Below are 8,623 nucleotides of genomic sequence, written 5' to 3' on the forward strand. Positions count from 1 at the left end.
AACAAATTTATATTAGTGATATTTAATTTTTTTAAATTTTTTTTATAATTTTAAAAATAATTATAAGAAATTATTTTAATAAAAATAATCAGAAGAAATTATAACAGAAAGAGAATTCTATTGGTCATAGATTTATTTTGCCATGTGTCGGTAGGGATGTTCGCGGTGCAGTTTTGTTCGGTTTTAAAGAAAAAAGTCATCCGATCCGAACGCCTAATTTATGTGCGGTGGGGTTTGGATTGGATAAAATTCTTTTGAAAATCCGATCCGATCTGATCCGATTACAAGCGGTTTGAATCGGTTTGGATTTGCGATTTTTTAAATAAAAAAATTTAAGTTCATATTACAAGTCTTAACATCAGATTTTAAATAATCAACAATGACATAACAAGTCTTAACATATCTTAAAAAGCCAAGGATAACATAACAATAGAAATAAAGTTATAGGTTAGTTAAAATTAATAAATTCCTAAATAATATTTTAAACATAAAATTTTTATNNACTCATTGCCTTTCTAATTTCTATACTTGTTATTTAAAGATAATATTTTTTCTATATAAAAATATAACATCTATACACCCTTTGCTCCACTCAATTCCACGCTGCACCACACTCATGGTTCACGAACACGTGTTGCTGCTGTGTTCTTCCAATCGAAAATCTGTACATCTGCACACATTCAAAATCTATACATTATAATTTACCTTAAAAATATTGAGATAAAAAAGTTGAAGAGATAATGTCTTGGTGAAAATGTCAGTGAATTATCTGAAAGATGAAATAAGGAGAAGTTTTATCATTTTAATTTAAGTATTGTACGAGATGTCTCTGGTACGGATTTGAAGGGTGGATCAGGAACCCGCGGGCAAGGCTGGGGCCGGATTGCTTGACTGGAGCGATGGGAGGCGGTACCTGCAAAGACACTCCGACGCTCAAGTCAGAATGGATCTGAGAGGTATGAGGTGTGTGGAATGAATGATACCTGAGGGGACTTGGGTCCTCTTTTTATAGGTGATGGCCGTTATCTTATCTTATCTTGTTTGATTAGGATAAGAGAGATATTTGAATTTCGGAGGTCGGTTAGGAGCCGTGAAGGGCCGGTTTTGGGCCTTCGGGCCGAAATGGGTTGTCCCCGGATAACCGGGTATGCGGGATCCGTGGGTCGGATCCATAACAGTTGCCCCCGCAGCGGGAGAGCGAGCGAGGTCGGTCTGTTGCTGGGAGACGTTTGTTATGGGCTCGATTTTTTCTCGATTGCCCGTGTGATTTCTTTGAGGTGAGGTCGGTTCCTCAGTTTTCGTATCGTGGAAGATTCGTCTGACCGTTTAGGTCTGACGTGACTCTTCCGTATCAGTCGCAGCTGTTGCGTTCTTCGCGGCGTTACCTTTTTTCGAGGGGGTATTTATTGCAAGCTGCGTTTTTTCTTTTTTGCCCTCGCGTTTGTTTTGCTTTCAGAGGGTATTTTCGTCGTTTTGCTTTTTCAAAACCGTTTTGGTTTTCCTCCTTCAGTTCCCTCGTTCTGCTTTTACTTCTCTATTGCTTCTTTTTCTAACCAAAGCATTTCCTTACTCTCTATTTTTGCTTTCTGTGGTTTCGGTTGGTCTTCTTCTGTGGCATCTTTCCTTCGGGTTTTCTTCCTTTGATTTATCAGGTTAGCATTTCTCTTGTTTCTTTTTACTTCTTCTGCTTTGTTTTCTGCAGTGTTTTGTTTTTGTTTTTGCTAAGTGTAGTTTTAGAGTAGTTTTGTGGTGTTTGTATAGTGGTTAGATAGTTTTGTTGGGTTTTTAGAAAGGGGCTGGGGAGAGTGCCACCGTATAATTGGTGGTGTGCGGTGGCGGTGTTTGTTTTTGGTTTTTTACCCGCCGTCATTTTCTGCCGTGAGGTGGGGTGGCGATGTCGAACGCCACTACGAGCTTGCCCTCCCTGGGATTGACGAGAGGGTTTGCTATACCAATCTCGACTCCCCGACAGTGCCGGATTGGATGTGGGTGTATGAGGCTATGTTTACCCGGCTTGGAGTTCGGCTTCCCTTTTCTCCGTTTGTTCAGCAGTTGTTGAACCGGTGCTCCGTGGCGCCGTCCCAGCTACATCCGAACAGCTGGGCGGCGATACGGTCTTTTGAACTTGTTTGTGATTATTTAGAGCTACCTACCTCAGTAAATGTTTTTCTTTTCCTTTTCTTGTGTACTCTTCCGACTAAGGAGGGGAAACATAAGAAGGGGTATGTATCTTTCCGAGCTCAGCCCCACCGTCGGGTTTTCGGTTTGTATGAAGACTCCTTCCATGGTTTTAAGAGTGGTTACTTTAAAGTTCGTCCCGCGAGGGGGCATCACCCTTTTTGGTTGACGCTGGAGGGTGAACGTTGGTTCCCCACTTACTGGAACTTTAAGGCTGGTCCGTCCGTGTTTACTCGGGTTTCGAAAGAGTTCTTGTCCTCGGAGGAGCGGGATATCGCTCTTGTTCTGTGGCAGTTATTTGGGGAGCGTCCTCTTAATCCTCGGGACGTGATGGGTGATCCGATTGCTTGCCGGTCGTATGTTGGTGTGTGTCGTGTGTCTTTTATTTGTTTTTATGTTTTGTTTCCCGTTTTTGTAACTTGGGATTTTTGTTTCTTGTTTCCTTGCAGTTGAGATGGCTGGTGGTTTGACATCCTTGGCGCGGCTGAAGGCGGCGATGGCCCAGGAGGAGGGGTCGTTGTCCCCGGCTACTCCTGTTTCTAATCCTGCCGTGGAGTCTCAGCGGATTTCTCAGGAGGTGATTTCCTCGGGTGCGCGGGCCGACGCTCAAGTTTCTCCTGGCCCCGCGAACTCTCCTGAAGTCGTCGTGGTGACGGCTGCTGAGGCTTCTCGGAAGAGAAAGAGGCCTGAGGACCCGAGCAGTGAGACTTTTGAGGATGAGGGTCTTGTGCCCAGCGTGATGGATCGACGTTTCGATACCCCGGGGTTTATTGATCAACACTTGATGCCTGGAACGGAGCCGTTTTTTATGGCTGCGATGTTTCGTTCCAGGCCAAGTCGGTGTATCGTGCTCTCCTCCGGTCTGCCGTTGTTGTTCGGAAGGCTAAGCCTGTGATGGCTCAGGTCGGTTTGTTGGATAAGAAGCTTCGTCTTTCTCATGCTGAGGTAGCCAAGTTGAAGGGGAAACTTGAGGCTGCCGAAGCTGCGAGGGAGAGGGCTGTGAAGTCTTCTGAGGAGGCCGGGTCAGAGATTCTCCGACTTGCCGAGGTTGAAACTTCGCTTCTCTCTCAGTTGGCAGAGGAGCGGCAGCAGGCTTCCGATGTGGGTTCTCAGGCTGCCATGCTTCTCGCCGAGTCGGAGGCTCTAAAGGCCGAGGTTGCTGCCTTGAAGAGGGAGAAGACGGAGTTACTAGCTGATGTGAAGGATGCAATTGCGGCTACCGAGGAAACGATGAGGGCTCAAGCTTCAGTGTTGGCTCCTGGTGTGGATATGTCCGTGATGGGGGCCTTCAAGACTGTTCGCGATGGTCAGATCGTTGATCTTTGAGTAGCTTTTATTTTTATCTCTTTGGATTTTTCTTTGAACTGTGTTTTTGGATATTTTCGGATGGCCAAGGGCCGTGTATTTTGATTTTGGAACACTTTATTTTCGTTTTAATAGTACTTATTGGCCGTTCGGGCCTTTTGTATGTTCCGTTGTTGTTTTTGGGCCGTCCAGGCCTATCATGTATTCTGTTTTAAGCTATTTCGTGTGTATTTCGTTTATTTCCTCGGACCGTCGTTTGGTCGGGTTCTTTTGTGGATATCCGCGTGTTTGGGCCTGGGGGGTGATCAGTCCGCCAGTTGCGGCCGTGTTTTTGTTCCGTATTCGGGATACTAAGAAAAATAGAAATAGCTGTTTTAATGGAATTTTTATTGATGGTTGGGCCTCGTTAAAACCCTCCGTTGGTGGCGGGAAAAAGTACTCGAGTTTAAAACTTAGATGAGAAATAAAACCTTAGAATTTGTAAACTGGTAGGAGAAGTACAAAAACAGAAATGAGGGCAAGGGTGCGACCTTTGTAGGTTGGTCTAGGCATAGTACCGTCACAAGTTGGCGGCGTTCCAAGTTCTCGGGACTTCGTCGCCGTTGAGCCGTTCGAGTTTGTACGCTCCTTTTCCGATTACAGCCTTGATTCTGTATGGTCCTTCCCAGTTGGTGGTGAGCTTCCCTTCTCCCGGGGTCGGGGGACCGATATCGTTTCGTCGTAAGACGAGGTCGTCGGCCGCAAATTCTCGTCGGATGACTCCGTGATTGTATCTCAGGCTGATTCTTTGCTTTAGGGCTAGCTCCCTGAGATGGGTTATGCTTCTTGTTTCGTCAATGAGGTCTCGTTCTGCTTCCTCGTCGTTACCTCTGACCGTTTTCCTGGGGCTTGGGTCTCCGATCTCTACCGGGATGACCGCCTCGACCCCGTATGTTAGTCGGAAAGGTGTTTCTCCCGTTGTCGTTTGAGGTGTGGTTCGGCATGACCATAAGACCGACCCGAGTTCGTCGGCCCATAGCCCTTTGGCTTCGTCGAGCCGCTTTTTAAGTCCTTTGACGATTATTTTGTTTGCGGATTCCACCTGTCCGTTTGTCTGGGGGTGTTCTACCGAGCTGAAACGGTGGGATACACGTAGCCCCTCTAAAAATTCTCTGAATTTTTTGTCAGTGAATTGGGTTCCGTTGTCCGAGATAACAATCTCGGGGATCCCGAATCGGGTGATGATCTGACGCCAGAAGAATTTTCGGCATTGGGTTGCCGTTATGGAGGACAGGGGTTCGGCTTCGATCCATTTAGTGTAGTAGTCTATGGCAACGATGAGGTATCTAAGTTGGCCGGGTGCCGTAGGGAAGGGTCCGACGAGGTCGATGCCCCAAGTGCCGAACGGCCGCTCTGCCGATATGGTGCTGAGCTGGTGTGGTGCGGCTTGGTGGATATTGACGTGTCTTTGGCATTTGTCGCAGTTTTTAGTATTGCAGGATCGGGTAGGTCCAAGATCCCTGGTTTGAGGTTGTCAGGTGAGCGTTGGTCGTTGTTGACACGGAGGGTGTCTTAACGACTTCCTGGATTAACGATTTGTTACTGCGTCCGGGTTTGGTACTGGCTAGCTTGGAGAGTAGGTCAGCTCTGGCATTTCGTTCCCTAGGGACGTGCTGTATGGTGACGTGTTCGAATCCTTCTTTTAGTTTGTTTACCTTGGCGAGGTATTGTTGGAGTAGGGGATCTCGTGTCTGGTAGTCTCCGTTAATTTGGGAACTGACTACCTGTGAATCGGTATTTACTTCTAGGACCTTTGCTCCGACTTCCCGAGCTAAGGATAGGCCTGCCAAGAGGGCCTCGTATTCTGCTTGGTTGTTTGATACTGAAAATTCATATCGTACCAACTGTTCGATCGTGATTCCGTTTTGATTTTCGAGTATGACTCCGGCGCCTCCGTAGGTGGAGTTTGATGAGCCGTCGACATGTAGTTTCCATGATTCGGGGGTGAGCTTTCCCGGGGTCATCTCGGCGATGAAGTTGGCCATAGCTTGTGCTTTGATCGCATTTCGGGGTTCGAATTTGATCTGGAATTGAGATAGTTCGATGGACCACGCTAGCATTCTTCCCGCTAGATCGGGTTTCTGCAACACCTGTTTGACCGCCTGGTCGGTTCGAACCGTCACGGGATGAGCTTGGAAGTATTATCGTAGGCGTCGGGAGGCTGTAAAGAGTGTGAAAGCTAGCTTTTCTAAGCGTGAGTAGCGAGCTTCCGCATCTTGTAGGACTTTGCTTATGAAGTATACGGGTTTTGTTCCTTTTTCTCGTTTTCACGGACGAATGCTGCTGCGAGTGCTTCTTCCGTTATGGAGAGGTATAAGTAAAGTGTTTCCCCTGTTTGGGGTTTGGCGAGGATTGGTGGTTCCGCTAGGACCCTCTTGAAGTGTTGGAATGCTTCTTCACATTCCGTCTCCCATTTGAAAGGGGCTCCTTTTTTCATTAGCTTGAAGAAAGGGGTCGCTTTTTGGGCCGAAGCCCCGAGAAAGCGCGATAATGCCGTCAGTCGGCCGGTAAGCTTTTGGATGTCTTTAAGGTTTTTGGGGCTCGTCATCTCGAGGACGGCGCGACATTTCTCTGGGTTTGTTTCAACTCCGCGTTGCGTGATCATGAAGCCGAGGAACTTCCCTGCCTCCATTCCGAAGGCACATTTTGCCGGGTTGAGTCGCATTTGGTGCTTTCGTAGGGTACTCATTATGACCTTGAGGTCGTCGGTTAGTTGTTCGCCGGGTTCGGTCTTGGCGAGCATGTCGTCTATGTAGACTTCTAATTTGTTACCGGACAGGTCTCGAAATATCTTGTTAACTAGTCTTTGATAGGTTGCTCCAGCATTTTTCAAACCGAAGGGCATTACTGTGTAGCAGTACGTCCCGTCTGGGGTGATGAACGATGTTTTCTCTTCGTCTGGTCGGTGCATCGGAATCTGGTTGTATCCGGAATATGCGTCCATGAAGCTGAGGTATCGGTGACCGGATGCAGCGTCTACCAATCCCTTCTGGCTCTAGCCTGGGTTGGCCGTCTTGTCGGGCATTCAGATCGGCTAGGAATACTCCGGCCGCATCTCGGGACTTCTTCCTTAGGGCTAGGCTGGTGTTGTCGCATTCGGCTGTGACTTCTCGGTCCCCGTGGATTGTGCCGACGGAGCCGTCGTTGGTTCTGAATTTCATAAGGAGGTATTTGGTAAAGATAACTGCGGAGAAGTCATTGATTGTTTTCCTTCCGAGGATCACGTTGTAGGCTGTGGAGTCTTTTAGGACTACGAATTCAGATAAGATTGTCTTCTTCTAGCTGCTCGTTCCTATGGTGATGGGAAGTGTGATTGAGCCATCTGATTTGAGGAAGTTGTCTCCGAGTCCCGTGACGCCGTGGCGGTGTGTTTGGAGGTTGTCGTTGTGGAGTCTGAGTTTATCGAAGGCTCCTCGAAAAAGGATGTTTGAGTCTGCCCCGGTGTCTACCAGTATCCTTCGTATGAGTCCTGTTCCGATTCTAGCTGAGATGACGAAGGGGGCATCCTCGGCTGAGGTGCCGTGTTGGCAGTCTTCCGGTAAGAACGTTATCGTATTGTTGGTCACGGAGATTGGGGCTTGGTTCCTTACAGCCATTACCTTGAGGTCCTTCTTCATTGTTAGTTTTGACTTGCTTGATACGTCCTTGCCTGTGATGACGTTTACTATGATGGTCGGTTCTTCCTCTGGGCTTTCCCTGGGGGTTGCTTTTGGGTTCTCGGGTTACGTCCTTCTCTCTCCGACGACCTGTCTCTCTCCGCGCGTCTCGGTTCTCTGATGATTTTGGCAAATTCTGGGAGTTTGCCGTCTCGTATGGCTTGTTCAAGGGCGTCTTTAAGGTCGAAACAATCTTGTGTTTTGTGACCGTAACCTCGGTGGTATTCCCAGTAGAGGGTTTTGTTGCCTCTTGTCCTTTCTTTGAGTTGTCGGGCTTTCGGAATGATGCCTCGATCTGCTATTTGGTGGTATATCTCGGTAATTGGTGCTGTCAGGGGCGTGTAATTAGAGAATTTGCCTATTCTCGGTGGTTGGCTAGTCGGCCTGGGGTGGTCCCGTTGATTCTCTTTGGGTGTTGGGTTTTGGTGAGAAGCCGAATTGCCGCGCTGGGTGTTGCGTACTGCCGTTTGTTGGCGGCGACGACCTGGCTGACTTCTTCGTCGTTGATGTAGTCTTTGGCGACGTTCTGGATCTCGTGCATGGTCCATACCGGTCTGGTGGTGAGGTGTTTGCGAAAATCTTCGTTCATTAGCCCATTGGTCAGGCAAAGGCTTGCGACGGAATCCGTGAGTCCGTCGACTGTTAGGCATTCGTCGTTGAAGCGGTCGAGGTATTTTCTTGTGGATTCTTCTTGTTTTTGCGTGACCCCTAGTAAGCTAATGGGGTGTTTGGCTTTAGTGATCCTAGTAGTGAACTGGGCCATGAACTTTCGTGTGATATCGTGGAAGCTGGCTATGGACCCGTTTGGGAGGGCGTTGAACCATTTGATCGCTGGCCCGGCGAGGGTTACCGGGAAGGCTCTGCATCGGACCGCGTCGGCCGCTCCTTCTAGGTTCATTCTGGCCTCAAAAGCCGTTAGGTGTTCTTGGGGATCCTTAGTTCCATCGTATTTCATATCGGTAGGTTTGTCGAAGCCTTTGGGGAGTTTTGCTCTTAGGATTCTTTCTGTGAAGGGTGTAGCTCCCATTATTATATGGTCGTTTCTCGTGCGTTTGGTGTTTCGGTCCCTCCGATCTTCGTCTGAGTAGTGTTGGTAACTCAGATCTTGAGAAGCGCTATGGTTATGTTTCTTGTTGTATCGCCGTTCTGGCGATTTCTCGTGTCTGTGGTCGCGTGAGGAGCTGCGACCGTCTCTTCTGTCGTGTCGTCGGGTTGGAGACCTACCGCGGAGAGATCTTGATCTGGAGGTTGCATGGCTTCCGTGTTTGTTGTTGTGTTTTCCTTTATTGGTTATCTTGCCTTCGAGTTCCTGAACTCGGAGGCAGAGATCCTGGATGATCTGCGCTGCTTTGTCGCTGGCTTTCTCAGGATGTCGTCGGTCTGTGACGTCGTGATCGTTCGCGTTTTGGATAGTACTCGCTATTCTCGCTTGGTTTGTGACTTCA

Source organism: Arachis ipaensis, chromosome B02 (assembly GCF_000816755.2).
Source record: "Arachis ipaensis cultivar K30076 chromosome B02, Araip1.1, whole genome shotgun sequence".
Lineage (NCBI taxonomy): Eukaryota > Viridiplantae > Streptophyta > Magnoliopsida > Fabales > Fabaceae > Arachis > Arachis ipaensis.